The following is a 17803-nucleotide window of genomic DNA, read 5'->3' as shown; positions in this document are numbered from 1 at the left end:
TTGAGCTTAACTTTCTCCTCGTATAATCTTTTTCATCTCGACTGAGCCAAATATAATTTGACTGACCCAAAGAACCTTGGAAAGATTTTTCTCAGTCTAAATGAAGCTTGTCCAGCTCAAAAAAGGCTTGTCTTAATTCATAAGATGAATTTAAGACAAGCACCTGCTAATTCCTGTCACCTGCCAATTTCATTTTAGGACATTTGTCAAAAGTTGACATATGGGTCTTAAATTGAAGGCCACTTAGCAAGAGCTTATTGAAAGATTTTTGTGGAGCCAAACCACATCAAATTGGGTGCCATAATTAGATTATGGTGCGAGCCCAATTGGATTAAGTGGGCACCCCAAGTGGATAAGGTTGGAGAGTCTTGATAAGATTGGACTCTTTGGCGCCAACCTCTCTTTGTCCTTATCCAGTGTTGGTGCCAACTTTGAGATAGAGGCTTGGGTTCTTATCTAATATGATCAGATGATATTAAGTAACCAATCAAAATTTTTTTAGAATTTATTGGAATTTTTTGATTGGTTGAATGATGTGGCACTGCACAGCATACAGGGTCTATATAAACCTTTCTGCACCTAGGGTTTTAGGCTGAACTTGTTTTATGCACCAAACCCAATAGCTGCCACCCCCTCCCTTCTTCTCCACATCCTCCCTGCTCTCCTATCTCCCCTCTTCATGTCCAAAGAGTTGGACGTTCATCTAGTGCAACGAAAAGGTGTGGTGACGCCTGGAACAGGAAGGCTGCAGGACATCTTCAATAGGTTGCTGCTCCAACTTCAGAAGGAGTTCTGAAGCACTTCCAAATCAAATAGAGATCTGATTTTTGGAGCATAGATTTGTGAGGAGAAGATATTCAAGATCCTACCTGAGTAGATACTAGTAGAGGCCAGGCACTTGCGTGGCTACATCAGAACCTTGGACTGTGCTGAGATCATCTACAGGGTAATCAGATTATCCTTGAGGTATGTCTATACTTGTCATACTTTTAAATTTAATTTTAAATTTTAAATATTAGATAATAAAATTAGATCTAAAAGATATTAGATTTGAAATGGCATAGGATAAAATTTTTAAATTATTCTACTCCATATTTGATGAAATCTGGAAGATCCTACAAAGGAAAAAGGCGATTTTTCCTTCAACTGGTATCAGAGCCAGGTTTTTGGCTCTATTTCAGATCTAATTTAGATCTGATTTTTTATATTTATTTATTTAATATTTAAAAAATTTTAGATATCACATCAGATATGATAAAATCTAAAATCAAAATATTTAAAATTAAATCTAAGAAGATCTAACATGCATGAGATGCATGACTAGACTAGGATTAGTTGAATCCATGAACAGTCTTAAGTTTTATGTTTTAATGAGATTAAAATATAAATTAAATCTAATTTATTCTTTATTTTTATAACATTATAAGTGTTATAATCAGATCAAAAAATAAAAAATAAAATTTTAATTTTTTTATAAAATTGATCTGTTGCATGCCTAGACTAGTTGTAGAATTATTCCAGTAACTTGTCTAGAATAGATTTACTTTTGAATAGTTTAATTTAAATCTTATTCTTTAGATTTTACATGTTGATGTATTAGATCTGAAAGCATATTAATTAGATCAATTTTTGATACATGAGATGTATGCAAAGCATATATTAGTTAGATCTTAAATTGTATATGAGATATGTAAATTTAGATCTAACTAGTTTTGTAGTTAAATTTATATTTCTGATTAAGGTGTTCCTCATGGCCGTCTGATCATAAGAATGAAGTAGAGTTTTAAGACCACCACTTTTCATTCAATGGGGTGTTCTTATGACGTGTAGGGGTGCCGTACGTTCATCCTTAATCAGAAATCAAAGCTTGCTTTTCTGCAAAACCTGAGATCCTGAAATCTTAGGATTTATTTTACATATTTTGTTTATGAACCCAAACTTAATTAATGAATTAAGTTTATGAAACCAATTTGGTCTAAAATTAAAAATTTTAGATCTAAGATATTTTCATAAAATTGGGTTCGGGCTTGGGTAGCTCGATTAGGTCTAGCAGTTGATCAAACTGAATCAAGAGTTGGTTAGGTGGGATCATGAAAGTAAATAATTGACCAATCTAATAGGATTAAGTCTAGGTCAAGGTCGAATCACATTTAGATATGACTCGATCAAGTTAAGACCTAATTTGGCTCAGTAGTTAGAGTCTGTATTGTAGGCTAACCCAATTGGTTCTGGTTCGACAATTTGGTGTCTAAGGTAAGTTGGACAGATACGACCGACTGATTTTTAATTGAGAGCTACACGACTCGAATGCATTCTTATCGAGTTAATGGCATATCCCTTCCATTGGTCTCATTTATCTGGCCATATGTGTCGATCCAGTTCTGATTTGAGGTGGCTAACAATTCGAGCTGACCCATGCCACTAGGTTAGTCATAATTGTTATGACTCTGTCAAGTCAAGTTTAATGAGACCTAAATCAAATATCCCTAAGAAAATATTAAGTCTAGGTCTTCCACCATTATGGATGTGCGGGCCCTTCCCGGGGTTGATTGTTCTCGGTTGGTTACAGTGGCTCAGTTGCACCGAAAAGATGCAACCATGTCCATTAGGCATTGGATGCTATGAATTAGAGGATGGGTTGGGCTCAATATTCTGGATACGATGAGGGACCCAATCAAAAATCTAGTTCGTGCAAATAGTGGGTCTGACTTAACTAAGGATTGGAGCAATATTCCAGACACGGTGAGCTTCATGAATTAGAGACCAAGTTTTGGGTGCACCATGATTAGAGAATCATTGGACAAGAGTTGTCCATTCATCGGTTGACCCATCACCAATAACTGTTAGGTGACGTGATGAGCCAGTTGGTGAGACCGCAACACCCACTAGAAATTACTGATCACGGAGATTTTCACATCTCTACCAAGGGAGTGTAGGGATCTGAGAAAATAGTGAGAACCTAATTTATTTAAAAATAAAATCTCTAAATAAATTGGTTAAGTCTGATTACAAAATCTAACTAGAAACTTTCAACTCTCTACAGGAAACATGTCTTCCTCTAACCCCCTAACCAAAATACTAGACACCCACAGATTGATTGGACCCAATTTCAAAGACTAGTTGAGGAACTACAGAATTATTCTGGATTTCAAAAAATTGACTCATGTCTTGGACCAGGATCCACCTGCCATGCCAGTACGTCCGACTGCTGAACAGAGAGCATCTCTGAAAAAGTGGATGGATGATGATAATAAAGTAAGGTACTACATGTTGGATGCAATGTCTGATGACTTGCAGCACCAGCATCAGAATATTTTGACTACCCATCAAATGTTGGCTCACCTGTAAGAGTTGTTTGGTGAACAGAGTCGCGCGGCCAAGTGTCAAGTCTGTCAAAGACTTTTTAAGGCCAAGATGCGTGATGGGCAGTCAGTCCTTGATCATTATTTGACAATGATCAAAGACCTTAAGGAGCTTGAAAAACTCGATATCATCTTAGACAAGGATTTTCAGATTGATGTAATCCTTCAGTCTTTGTCCGATGCATATGGTCAGTTCATCATGAACTTTCATATGCATAAGATGCAGTGTACCTTGGCTGAGTTAATGAACATGCTGGTTACGGTTGAGCTTTCTATGAAGGGTTCAAAAGGCTCAATTCTTACTGTGGAGCAGACTTCTTCCAAGAGAAAGTCTTTTGAAAAGAAAAAGAAGTCTGTGAGGAAGCAGAAGGTGGATGGCAAGAAGAAGAAGACAGAACCGAAGAAGAAGGCTACTGATAAGGGAAAATATTTTCACTACCAATCAGATAGCCATTGGAAGCGGAACTGTCCTCAGTACCTGGCCACCCTAAAGAACAAGAAGGATGGTCTTTCTGGAGGTATGCTCATTTTAGAATCTAACCTTACGATTTTTTTTGCATCCAGTTGGGTGCTTGACTCTGGTTCTAGTGCTCATTTGTGCACTTTTATGCAAGGTCTTGAGGAGAGCAGGAGGCTGAGAGATAGAGAGATGATCCTACGCATCGGGAATGAAGCAAGAGTTGCTGCTGTGGCCATGGAAACCTACCCTCTGCGATTACCGTTAGGATTAGATTTAGTTTTAAGAGACTGTTATTATGTGCCTGCAACAAGCAAGAATTTGATTTTTGTTTCATGTTTAGCACAAGAAGGCTATGTGATTAGCTTTCATAAGGACCATTGTAATATTTTTTATGAAAATAATAAAGTTGCAAATAGTTTTATCATTAACGGTCTCTATCAGTTACATGTTGATGTATCTGTATTTAATATCGAGCAAAATGTGAATGTCATAGGAATTAAAAGGCCTAGAGATAGTCTAAATAATAGGTATCTGTGGCACCTAAGACTAGGTCATATAGCAAAAGATAGGGTTAACAAATTGGAGAAATTCGGACTATTGAGTCCATTGACTTTCGAGTCATATCCAGTTTGTGAATCATGTCTTTAAGGCAAAATGACCAAGCTTCTTTTTATAGGACATGGGGAAAGGACCACAGACCTACTTGCCCTAGTACATACGGATGTGTGCGGCCCATTTGATGTGCCGGCTAGAGGCAACTATATCTACTTCATTATCTTTACCGATGATATGTCTAGGTATGGGTATGTGTTTCTAATAAAATACAAGTCTGAAGCTTTTGAAAGGTTCAAAGAATTCAGACATGAGGTAGAAAAATAAACAGGAAAGCCCATTAAGGTTCTTCGATTAGTTCGAGGAGGTGAATACCTTAGTCAGGAGTTCCTAGACTATCTTAAGAATAATGGTATAGTCTCTCAATGGACTCCACTTGGAATGTCTCAACTCAACGGGATTTCAGAATGAAGAAATCGGACCCTATTAGATATGGTCCATTCCATGATGAGCTTTATGGACCTTCCTGAATTTCTTTGGGGACATTGTCTCATGACAGCAATTTATATATTGAATAGGGTTTCCTCTAAAACCGTTCCTACCACACCGTATGAGATATGGCATGGTAAGAAGCCAAGTCTGAATCATCTCAGAATTTAGGGTTGTCCGGCTCATGTCAAGAGACAGCAGACGGATAAGTTAGAGTTCAGGTCTTTTAGAGCTCGGTTCATAGGATATCCTAAAAAGTCATTAGGATACTATTTTTATATTCTGAAACACCATAATGTGATTGTAAGTCAAAATACTATTTTTTTAAAAAAATAATTTATTCAAGATGGTGGCATCAGAAGAATAATTAAGCTCAAGGAAAATATCTCCCAAGAGCAACGAGCTAAAGAAACTGAGGAACCCAATCAATTAGAACCAATCCTAACACAACGTCTTACACCTTGTAGATCGACTAAGATTTTTCATTCTCCTGAAAGGTACTTAGGTACCATACAAGAGGATGTAGAGGAAATATTCCTCATAGAAAATGGGGTTCATGGTGATGATCCCAAGACCTATGATAAGGTGATATCAGATATCGACTCCGAGAAATGGTTAGAGACAATGAGATCAGAAAGTGACTTGATGCACTCAAACCAAGTCTAGATCTTGGTAGATCCACCTGAAGGTATTGTACCTATTGGGTGTAAATGGATCTTCAAGAAAAAGATTGGTGCAGATAGGAATGTAGAGACATTCAAGGCTAGGCTCGTAGCGAAAGGTTATAATCAGCGCGAAGGCATTGACTATCAGGATACCTTCTCGTCTGTAGCCATGCTAAAATCCATCCACACATTGCTTGCTATTGCAGCCTATTTTGATTTTGAAATATGGCAAATGGACGTGAAAACGGCGTTCTTAAATGGACATCTTGAGGAAGATATCTATATGGAATAGCCACTTGGTTTCACATCCAGTGATGATGATCATAAGATCTGCAAGCTGCAAAGGTCCATTTATGGACTTAAGCAAGCATCTCGAAGTTGGAATACTCATTTCAATGATGTGATCAAAATATTTGGTTTCATCAAGAACGAGAAGGAACCATGTGTGTTCAAAAAGGTCAGTGGGAGTGCAGTTGTCTTCCTCGTATTGTATGTAGATGACATCCTCCTAATTGGGAATGACATTCCCATATTGACCTCAGTCAAAGTATGGTTGTCTAAGGAGTTCTCTATGAAAGATCTAGGAGAGGCATCCTTTATACTGGGTATTAAAGTATATAGAGATAGACCAAATAGGATGCTCAGACTTTCACAGAAGATGTACATAGAGGAGGTGCGAAAAAAGTTTAGTATGAAAAACTCTAAAAGAGATTTAGTACCTTTTAGACATGGCATTCATCTCTCCAAGAAGATGTGCCCTAGCACACCTGAGGAGATTGAACGCATGAGCAAGATCCCTTATGCTTCGGCAATAAGGAGCCTCATGTATGCTATGCTACGTACACGACCTGATATAGCCCATGCTATGAGTGTCACAAGCAAATATCAGTCGAATCCAAGCGAAGAGCACTGGACTTCTGTGAAATGTATCCTTAAGTACTTGAGAAGAACTAAGGATATGTTTCTAGTCTTTGGGAATGGAGAACTCCAGATTCAGGGATATATAGACTCAGACTTTATGTCTGATATAGATGATCGAAAGTCGACATCTAGGAGTCTATTCATTTGCAATGGTGGTGCAATCAGCTGGAAGAGTTTCAAGCAGACGGTGATTGCTGATTCCACCATGGAGGTAGAGTACATTACTGCATCGAAAGCTACGAAGGAGGCATTCTGGTACAAAAAGTTTACCGCAGAGTTTGGAGTGATATCATCGGATGCCATACCTCTTTACTGCAACAATAATGGCACCATAGCCCTAGCTAAGGAGCCAAGGTCTCATTAGAATTCCAAGCACATCGAGCGGCGATTCCATTTGATCCATGATTATCACGAAAAGGGTTATGTCGAGGTCAAGAGAGTTGACTCCACAAACAATATGGCAGACCCACTGACTAAGCCATTGGGCCAGCAAAAGATCGAAGCCCACCTTGAGAAGATGGGACTTAGATATGTAGCCAATTGGCATTAGGTCAAGTGGGAGTTTGTTAGATGTGTGCCCTAGATGCCAGATTGGCTGACACATTCCTGTATAAATCTAAGGACAAATTTATAATTTTGACTATAAATGAATAAATGAGTTATTCTTCTATCATATTGTGTACATTGTGTCTGTGATACATCCTTTGAGTTAGTAGGAATGTCGATTCATATTTTTAAGAGTTAAAAATTTAAGGCATGAATTTACATAACTAACTCATAAACAGCTCCTGATCATAGGATCATCATGAGGATGGTGATCAATCCAGAAGGTTGGCGTACGATCGCTTCTTTAGGATAGATGTATCTTAAGTCTACGGTGTGGAGACACCAAAGTGAGAGTACAGGTATTCATTGAGAATGAGAGTACTGAGCGTGACCATTTCAAGCAGTTATAAGAAAGTCTACCTTCTCGTCAATGACTAGCTCGATGCTGCAGTTGTGTGTCTAGTTCTTTGACCTGAGGTGCATCGACAATTTACCTTAAGTGTGTTATAGTTTGACTACACCATAACTCGATCTCCTAACCATTCGAAATCCTGAGGTGTATGTTGGCTGTAGCATATTCATTGTAGGAACTAGGTCATACCAAGATGGGATCTATCAACCTCGGTAGATGAGAGGAGTAGTCCTATGATGATCGAAAGATTGAGTCCTTAATCCCATGGCCATTGCAGAGTGAAATAATAGAAAAAGAATTTTTCATTGGGGTTTCACATCGGACTCGGATCGATCGATTGATTCATATGACTGATGTTGGGTTTGACGAGTTCACCTTAATCCTAATTCAGTCGAAACTCATGATAGAGGAACTCAATCACACAGATAGCTATACCGAGAGGTTCATCTTCAGTTCTGATGGATTGCCACCATATACTGCTAGGTGTCACTGGTGGATTTTGGGAGCAATTAGAATGATCTTAATGATCGATCATTCTAATTGTCTGAATCAGAAGAGTTCTGGTCTATCGAAAGGAGTTTCGATGATATCGATGATGAGATCATGACATGTCTCATTACCATATGAAATTGAACCTAACTGGGTCACACAAACAAGAGTTAGGGTCTGGATGTCATCAATTGGGCTAACCCAATTGATTTGGATAAAATCCAATTAGATTCAAGGAAATCGTGCTAGCACACGATTGAGCCTAACTTTCTCTTCGTATAATCTTTTTCATCTCGACTGAGCCAAATGTGATTTTACTCACCCAGAAAATCTTAGAAAAATTTCTCTGAATCTAAATAAAGCTTGTCCAGCTCAGAAAAGGCTTGTCTTAATTCATGAGATGAATTTAAGACAAACACCTGCTAATTCCTGTCACCTGCCAATTTTATTTTAGGATATTTGTCAAAAGTTGACATATGGGTCTTAAATTGAAGGCCACTTGACAAGAGCTTATTGGAGGATTTTTGTGGAGCCAAACCACATCAAATTGGGCACCATAATCAGATTATGGCGTGATCCCAATTAGATTAAGTGGGGGCCCCAAGTGGATAAGGTTGGAGAGTCTTGATAAGATTGGACTCTTTGGCGCCAACCTCTCTTTATCCTTATCCAGTGTTGGTGCCAACTTTGAGATAGAGAATTGGGTTCTTATTTGATATGATCAGATGACATCAAGAAACCAATCAAAATTTTTTTAGAATTTATTGAAATTTTTTGATTGGTTGAATGATGTGGCACTGCGCAGCATACAGGGTCTATATAAATCCTTCTGCACCTAGGGTTTTAGGCTGAAGTTGTTTTATGCACCAAACCCAATAGCTGCCACCCCCTCCCTTCTTCTCTATATCCTCACTACTCTCCTATCTCTCCTCTTTATGTCCATAGAGTTGGACGTTCATCTGGTGCAAGAAAAAGGCATGGTGATGCCTGGAACAGGAAGGCTGCAGGACATCTTCGACAGGCTGCTGCTCCAACTTCAGAAGGAGTTCTGAAGCACTTCCAAATTAGATAGAGATCTAATTTTTGGAGCATAGATTTGTGAGGAGAAGACATTCTAGGTTCTACCTAAGTGGATACTGGTAGAGGCTAGGCACTTGCATGGCTACATCAGAACCTCGGGCTGTGTTGAGATCATCTACAGGATAATCAAATTACTCTTGAGGTATGTCTATACTTCTCATATTTTTAGATTTAATTTTAAATTTTAAATATCAGATAATAAAATTAGATCTAACAAATATTAGATCTGAAATAGCATAAGATAAAATTTTTAAATTATTCTGTCCCAGATTTGATGAAATCTGGAAGATCCTACAAAGGAAAAAGGCAGTTTTTCCTTCAAATAGAACCTTAGATCATATAATTATTGTTGATCGAATCGATTGACACCCATATATAGAATTAATTAAATCTAAGGACCTAGTTTAGTTCTGTGGCTCGAGTCTGATTTACCTAAGCTAATCTATTCGGATCAATTGTCCAATTGGTGTCTAAGACAAGTAATTGAAAGGTGATTATTTAATTGGTTCTATTTGCTTATCTGATCAATTTATTGGTGTCTCAGGAAAGAAATGGGGGGACTCCCACCAATCTTCACTTTTCTGGTCAATTTAGAAAATTGAGTCTCAAATATGGTTGCTTGGTAGTTTAATTTAGCCCATACCAATTACAAAAGTCATATGATGACTAGTTAGATGAGATCTAAACTTAAATCTCTCCACCAAATATTAAGTCTAAGATCTTTTACCGTTGTAAATGTGCGGACGTGCTACCGATGTTGATAGTTCTCGACTGGTCACAATGATTCAATTGCATCGAGAATACGCAACCACTCTATTGGCAAAGAGTTGCTACGGGATAAAGATGGGATTTGGCCCAAGAACTATTAGGTGAGAGACCCAATATGGCTTTGCACCTACTTGTGAATGATGGATCTGACTTAACTAAGAAGTGCGAACAATAACTGTTAGGTGAACCCATATGACTTAGAGACCAAGTAGCTGCAACATGCTTAGAGAAGCATCTGGACAAAGAGTTATCTACGCATCGGTGTTCATTCGTGTTACCAATAACTGTTAGGTGAGGTGCACAGCATTGGTGGGATTGCAGTATCCACTAGAAATTCAATTATTGCATTAGGATTTTCATTTCTCCACCCGAAGAGTGTGGGAGATCTAATAAAATAGTGAAAGTCTCTTTTTGCATCTAAAAGTTCTAAGAGCAAATTATAAAATAAGTATAAACATCCAATTAGAATTTTTGCTCTTTGTTGTTCATTGTATCAGCTTCCAACCCTCTAGCTTGAATCTTAGATATCAACCGATTAATCAAAATTGATTACATAGATTGGCTCACAAACCTAAGAATTATTCTTAATATTAAAAAATTAAGTAATGTTCTCTACCAGGTCATTCTATTGTTAACGACTGGTCCAACCCATAGTCAACGAGCTATACTTGATGAGTGGATGGACAATGACAATTAAGATAGATGCTATGCATGAGTATAAGTTCACTGTCTACAACATGTTGATTCATCTGTAAATATTGTGAGGTGATCAGAGTTACACAGTACATATGATGTGTGATGGACAGTCAATCTATGATCGTTATTTAATAATGATCAAGAAAATTAAGGAGCATGAAAGGCTCAACATGATCATGCACAAGAAATTACTTATGGATTTGATCCTACGATCTCTGATTAGTTTATATGGATAGTTTATGGTAAACTACCATATAAAAGACCATCATGGTACCTTATCTGAATTGGTCAAAGTGTTAATAACAAAAAAACCTTGAAAGAGTTCAGAGGTAAATACCTGAAGAGCCTAAAGAAACAATGACATGCCTAGAGTAGGCATGTCAAAATTGCTCAATGTTATCCTTACGATTTTTTCTTCTCCCAGTTGAGCTGTGGACTCTAGTGTAGAGTCGATAGGAAGGTAGAAGGCTGAGAAAGTAACCCTTAAATTGGCTATAAAGCAACAGCTACTACTGCGGCCATGGGTATCTATCCTTCATAATCATCATTTAGATTTAGTTCTTAGAGACGGTCTCTATCATTTGCATGGTGATACATATATGAACTTACTTGAGCAAGTAGTGAATGCCATTGGATTTGAGAGATTTAGAATTGAGATAAAATTTAAAGTATATGTGGACCCTTATGGCTAAGTCGTATTGGAGAAGAAATGATTAACAAACTGAAGAAATATGGGCTTGGGCTCATTGACTGTTGAGTCAAATCTAGTTTGTGTATCATCTCTTTAAGAAAATATGACTAAGCTATTCTTGTTGGATGAGAAAAAGACTACTGAGATATTTATCCTTGTACACATTTGATATGTGCAGCCTATGTGATGTGCTAACCAAGGAGTTGTCTCTACTTCATTAATTTTATCGATGATCAGTCATAGTGTGGGTAAGAATATGAGATATGGCATAGTTTTATATTGGACAGCTCTTAGTACATCTCAGCTCAATGAGATAAGAAGAGTCAAGAGACTATATGAGATATGGTCTGATCCATAATGAATTTTACTTATTTATATTTTTTTAGGGACATACTTTATTTCTATGAAATTAGGTTCTCTCTAAACTTGTTCCTACCACACCATATGAGATATGACATGGTGAGAACTGAATCTTAATTATTTTGAGATTCAAGGATGTTCAGCCTATGTTTAGTACAGTAGGTGGATATATTAGAGGATAGGTTTATAAAGCTCATCTTAAAAGAATTTGGGATACTACTTTCTGAAAGGATCACAATGTGATTGTGATCCATTGCTATCTTCTTGAAAAATTGTCTAACCAAGATGAAATAGTGGGAGGAAAGTTAAGCTCAAAGAGAGTATCTCTGAAGAGCAACGAGTCTTGAGACCTCAAGAACCTATTTATCATGATGAGCGAGTAGATGTATATTCCTCCACCTCGTACATAAAGTAGGATCTCCAATCCTCTCGAAAGATACTTGGGTATGCTTAACAGAGGATGTAGAAAAAAATCATTTCTCATGGAAGATGGGAGCATAGAGTGTTCCCAAAGCCTACAATAAGGCGATGTGAGACATTGACTCCAAGAAAGAGATGTGAAATAGCTTTCCTAAGAAGAAATCTTCTGAAGATTTCTATATAGAATAGCCTATGGATTTCACTTCTTGTGATAGGAGATCATAAAGTCTATAATATCCTTGGAGTTGGAACAATCATTTCAATGATATGATCAAATTGTTTGATCAGAAAGGAAGAATTATATGATTTTCAAAAGGGTCAGTGGGAGTGTCCAAAACTGACATCGGTTAAAATATGGTTGAATATAGATTTCTCCATAAAAGATATAAAGCAAGTATCCTAAAGATCTATAGTGATGGATACAATTGGATGCTTGTATTTTTATAGATACAGTACAGAGAGTAGATGCTAAAATAGTTCCATATAAAAATCTTGGAGAGGGGTCTGCTACCCTCTTGGGCATAGATATATACCAAGTAATGTACTTGAACTGATATAGTGAATGTCACAAGTAGATATCAGTTGTATCCAGGCTAAGAGCGCTGGATTGCTGTGAAAATATCCTTAAGCTCTTAAGAAAAACTGAGGACATGTTCTTAATTTGAAGAAGGATCAAAGCTAGGAGTGAGAGGATACATCAATTCATATTTTATGTCAGATGTTGATGGTAGAATATCTACATCATTGGATGTGTTCCTATGTCGATATCTTGAAAAGGTTCCAAATAATCGATCGATGGAAGCTGAGTATACTGTAAATATGTAGGATACATTTTAGTTCTAATGTTAGTTGCAGAATTGATTGTCATGCCATTAGATGCTATGACACTATACTGTAAAGATAATGGCACCATAGCCCTTGCTAAGGAGCTTAGGTCTCACCATATATCTAAGCACATAGAGCAGCAGAACACATGACTACCTCGAGTAAAAATATATAGAGGTGCAGAGAGCAAACTCCATATGTGATGTGGATGATCTACTGGTAAGTCACTTAGTCAGTCTAAGACTATAGTCTGTCTTGTGAAGATAGAGCTTGATACATGACAGATTGGCTTTAGTGCAAGTGGAAGATTGTTGGATATATGCCCTAGAAGCTAATCTTGACTGACACATTTCATATCTCTAGGACATAATTTTGTACTTATTATGCAATTACATTACCATTCATGTTTATGTATCCATGAATCATTCAAGGGATTAATAAGATGATGACACATATTCTTAAAAAATTAAAAATTTGATGCATGTGTCATTGATGGTTAATTCTTAAATTGCTCCTGATCATAGGATTATCATAGAGATGGTCATTGATCCGGAAAGACCAGTGCACGGATCGCTTCCTTCGGACAGATGGATCTTGAGTCTGTGATGTAGAGACACTGGAGCAAGAGTGTAGGTGGTTGTTAGAGAACAACTAGCACTGAGCGTGACCAATAAGAGAAATTGCATGGATGTCTGCTCACTCGTTAGTGACTTTCTCGATGCTACAGTTGTATGACTGATCTTTTGACCTGAGATGGCACTACTGCTCGCAGTGAGGCTGCTGGAGTTTGACTGACACATCAACATGGATCTCAAAAAATTCTTATAGTGGATGTTGGCAACAGTTGGTCCACTATAGGAGTGGGGTGTGCATCAAAATGGGATCTATCAACTCTAGCAAAAGGAAGTAGTACTATGAAATTTAAGAGACTGAGTCTTTAAGTCTATGGCCATAGCATTGTGATTGATGGAAAAGAGTTTTCATAGAATCACATATGGATCCAAGCTGATTGAATCTATCATATGACCGATGTTGAGGTTTGACGATTCATCCATGACCAGCCATCTGGTTGGGACTCATGATAGAGGAACTGTCTCATGCACTAATTGCACCTAGAGGTTCATCTTTTATTCTATTGGGTTGCCACTATATATTGCTAGATGTTACTGATGGATCGTGAGACTCATGAGAATCATCTTGATGATCAAATGATCCTTGATGGACTGAGTTAGAATTATTCTAACCCGTTGAAAAGAGTTTCAATAATATTGTGATAGAGATCATAATATATTTCACTATCAGACAGAATAGAACCTATGGGATCACACATAAAAGAGACTTTTGACTGATCAGATGGTTAAATTATGATTATGAACCATAATAAGATTTGATTATCAATTTGATTGATAATTGATCCAATACAAATATTGCATTATGTAACTTACTAAAGAGTTAGTAAGTTATAAGAAGATTAATTAGCAATAGGATTGCTAATTGACTCAATTTGATTAAGCAATGAGGCTTGCATTAAGTCTAATTTGATTGGATTTAATTTGACTCATTATGGATTTGATTTAATCAACCCCAATAGGGTTATAGGATAACCCCAAAAAGATCAGATGATTAGTCCCAATTGAATTAGGATTTGAGTTTGATCCAATTTTTAATTAGACTATGATGTATGTATTCCTAATTGGACTAGAAATTTTTATTTTTCTGAGTGCATCAAATTCTAATTGGATTAGGATTAAAAATTGAGTTTGACTCCAGCACCAAGAAAGAGTCCAATTGGACTAGAACGACTCCAATTAGAAGACATCTAATCTAAATAAATTGAGCTTCAAATCAAATTTAGTTTTCTATCTTTTTGAGTCTAATCTGGTCCTAATTTTATTAAGATTAATTGATGTTTTAATTGGGTTTAAAATAAAAATTTAAATAAGAGTCCCATGATCATGAAACTCCTCCAATCCATGCGCCCAAAGGATCCCACGCCCCCACTACTTCCCACGTCCCCTTTCCTCATGATATTAGCATGTAAGAAAGAAAGATTCCCTCCTTCTTTACTGTGTAAAATATGGCATGGAACCTGATATTGGGTGGCATACAAAATTTGGAAGGGTCCTACTTGAATTGGACTCTTGATTTCTATCCTATTTCGAACTCATCTCTTGGCCTATAAATAACCACCATATGGGATGGTTAAGGATAGGATAGGATCAGGTTATGATGCCCAAAAAACAAAAGATTTTATGTGTGAAAAATTATGGAGGGAAAAGGGACGGCATGCATGGTTTTGGCATGAGGTCAGTCGAAGTAATCTCTTCTTTCTTACATTGGTTGTTAAGACAACCTCTTCTCCTCCCTCTTGCCTATGTTTAGATATGGATGTCTTCTCTTTTCTTTGTCCAAAAGTTAGACAAAATTTTTACATCTCTATTGTAGAGATTTAATGCATGAATTTTTGAAAAAAAAAAAGGAAAGGTTCTTCTCATGATCTCTAGCATAGAGATCAAGATCCTCCTACATCTTCTTGTTCTCTAAGAATGCCTTAGGAGAAAAGAAGATTTTCAACCATCAAGATGCAATCTCTATAAGGGAGCTAGTACTCTAGTGAGATCAAAAAATTTTTGATCAGATCAGAGTCTTGTGTGGATACCCATAGAGATCGGATGCTTGTGCGGCTAAAAGGAACCTTCAGAAGACATCCATGATCATCAGATTGTGTTGAAGATTGATCTATGTCCAGATATATTTTTAATTTAATTTTTTCTATTCAATTTTTATATTTGAATTTTATCTCACATATGAGGATCCTATTTGTGGTTTGAAGATTTGATCTTATGCATACTTAGATTAAATTAGATTTAATCTAAAAATTTTTAAATTTCACTGCGTACTAGTTTTGTAAAATCATGCATGCATGAAACTATAAAAATCCAACACCCACTGCTCGGGCCATGATCACTCACCTACAAGAGTTGTATGGTGAGTAGAGCTATACTACTCACTTTGAAGTATCCAAGAGGCTCTTCAATCTAAAGATGCATGAAGGACAGTCAGTCCATGAGCACTGTATGACAGTGATCAAGGACATTGAAAAGTTTGGGAAGCTCGGGCTAGAAATTCAAAAGAAATTATAGATGGATTTGATCCTTCAATCCCATACAAGTTCATATAGTCAATTTATTATAAATTTTTATATGAACAAGCTCGACTGCACTATACTCAAACTAGTCAACATGTTGGTTTCTATGGAGGGAACCTTAAAGAGTTCAAGGGACACTGTTCTTGTTGTGGAGCAGACTTCTTCTTCCAAGAGAAAGTCTACTAGAAAGAAGAAAGTTAAATCCATGAAGAAGCAGAAGAAAGAGAGCAAGCTGAAGAAGGATGGTCCAAAGGCGGCTGAGGTAAAGGAAAAGTGTTTTCACTGTCATGTTGAATGCCACTGAGGAGGAACTGTCCAAAATACCTGGAGAGCCTAAAGATCAAAAAGGACGATAAATCTTTTGAAGGTATGCTCATAATTGAATCTAACATTATGATTTCTTCTACATCTAGTTGGGTATTAGACTCTGGCTCAAGTGCTTATATATGTACCTTAATATAGGATTTGATAGAAAGTAGGAGGTTGAGAGAAAGTGACATGATCCTTTAGATCAGCAATGGAGCAAAGATTGCTACAGAGGTTGTTGGCACTTACTATCTTCGATAACCGTCTGGTGTTAGATTAGATTTGAAAGACTATTATTATATTCCTGTAGCTAGTCAAAATTTGATTTCTGTATCTGTGCTAGCACAGGAAGGTTTTAAAAGTAATTTCAATAAAGAGTTTTATTCTATTTATTTATGAAATAATTTGATTGCATGAGGTCTTTTAATTGATAGTCTTTATCACTTGCATGTTGATGCGAATGTGAACCTAAATAAGCAAATAGTAAGTGCTGTAGGCCAAAAGAGATCCAGTGATAAAATTAACCAGAAGTACTTGTGGCACCATAGACTAGGCTATATTGGAGAGGATAGGATGAATAGGCTAAAAAAAGATGGGATCCCTGGCTCTCTTAACCCAGAGTTATATCCAGCTTGTGAATCCTACCTTCGAGGAAAGATGGCCAAGTTATCCTTTGTAGGACATGGGGAGAGGGCACTGAGTTACTCATCCTGGTATACAATGATGTGTGTAGGTCATTTGATGTGCAAATTAGGGGTAGTTATACCTACTTCATTATCTTTATCGATGATCTGTCTAGGTATGGATATGTGTATCTGATGAAACATAAGTTTGAGGACTTTGAAAAGTTCAAAGAATTCAGACATAAAGTAGAAAAGCAGACAGATAAATCTATTAAGGTTCTTCGATCTGATCGAAGAGGTGAATACCTTAGTCAGAAATTTTTGGAATATCTTAAGGACAACGGTATAGTCTCTCAATGGATGCCTCCTGGAGCACCTCAGCTCAACCGGATATCCGAGAGGAGGAACAGGACCCTATTGGAAATGGTTATATCTATGATGAGCTTCACTGATCTACCCTTATTTCTTTTGGGACATGCCTTGTTAATTATCATTCACTTGTTGAATAGGATTCCATCAAAGTCTGTTCCTACCACACTATATGAGATATGGTTCGGTAATAAGTCAAGTCTAGGTTATTTTAAGACTTGGAGATGTCTGACCTATGTCAAGAGACAGATGGTGGATAAGTTGGAGGATAGATCTATTATAGCTCGCTTTATAGGGTATCTGAAAGAATGTATGGGATACTACTACTTTCCACAAGACCACAATGTGATTGTGAGTCGAAACATTGTATTCCTAGAAAAATAGTTTATCCAGGATAGCGATAGTGGGAGGTTAGTAGAGCTCGAAGAGAAAGTCTCTGAAGAGCCAAAAGCTATAGATCCTCAGAAAACCCATAGTCCATGAGTCAAAAGTTGATGTTTCTCTACCACCTCATAGATCTAGCTGGATCTTCCGACCTCCTGAAAAGTACATGGGTATGCTTATGGAGGAAGTAAAGGAAATGTTTCTTATGGAAGATAGGGGTCATACTGATGATCTTAA

Source organism: Elaeis guineensis, chromosome 12, assembly GCF_000442705.2.
Source record: "Elaeis guineensis isolate ETL-2024a chromosome 12, EG11, whole genome shotgun sequence".
NCBI lineage: Eukaryota > Viridiplantae > Streptophyta > Magnoliopsida > Arecales > Arecaceae > Elaeis > Elaeis guineensis.
The sequence above is the reverse complement of the archived record's forward strand: the minus strand, read 5'-3'. Positions refer to the sequence as shown.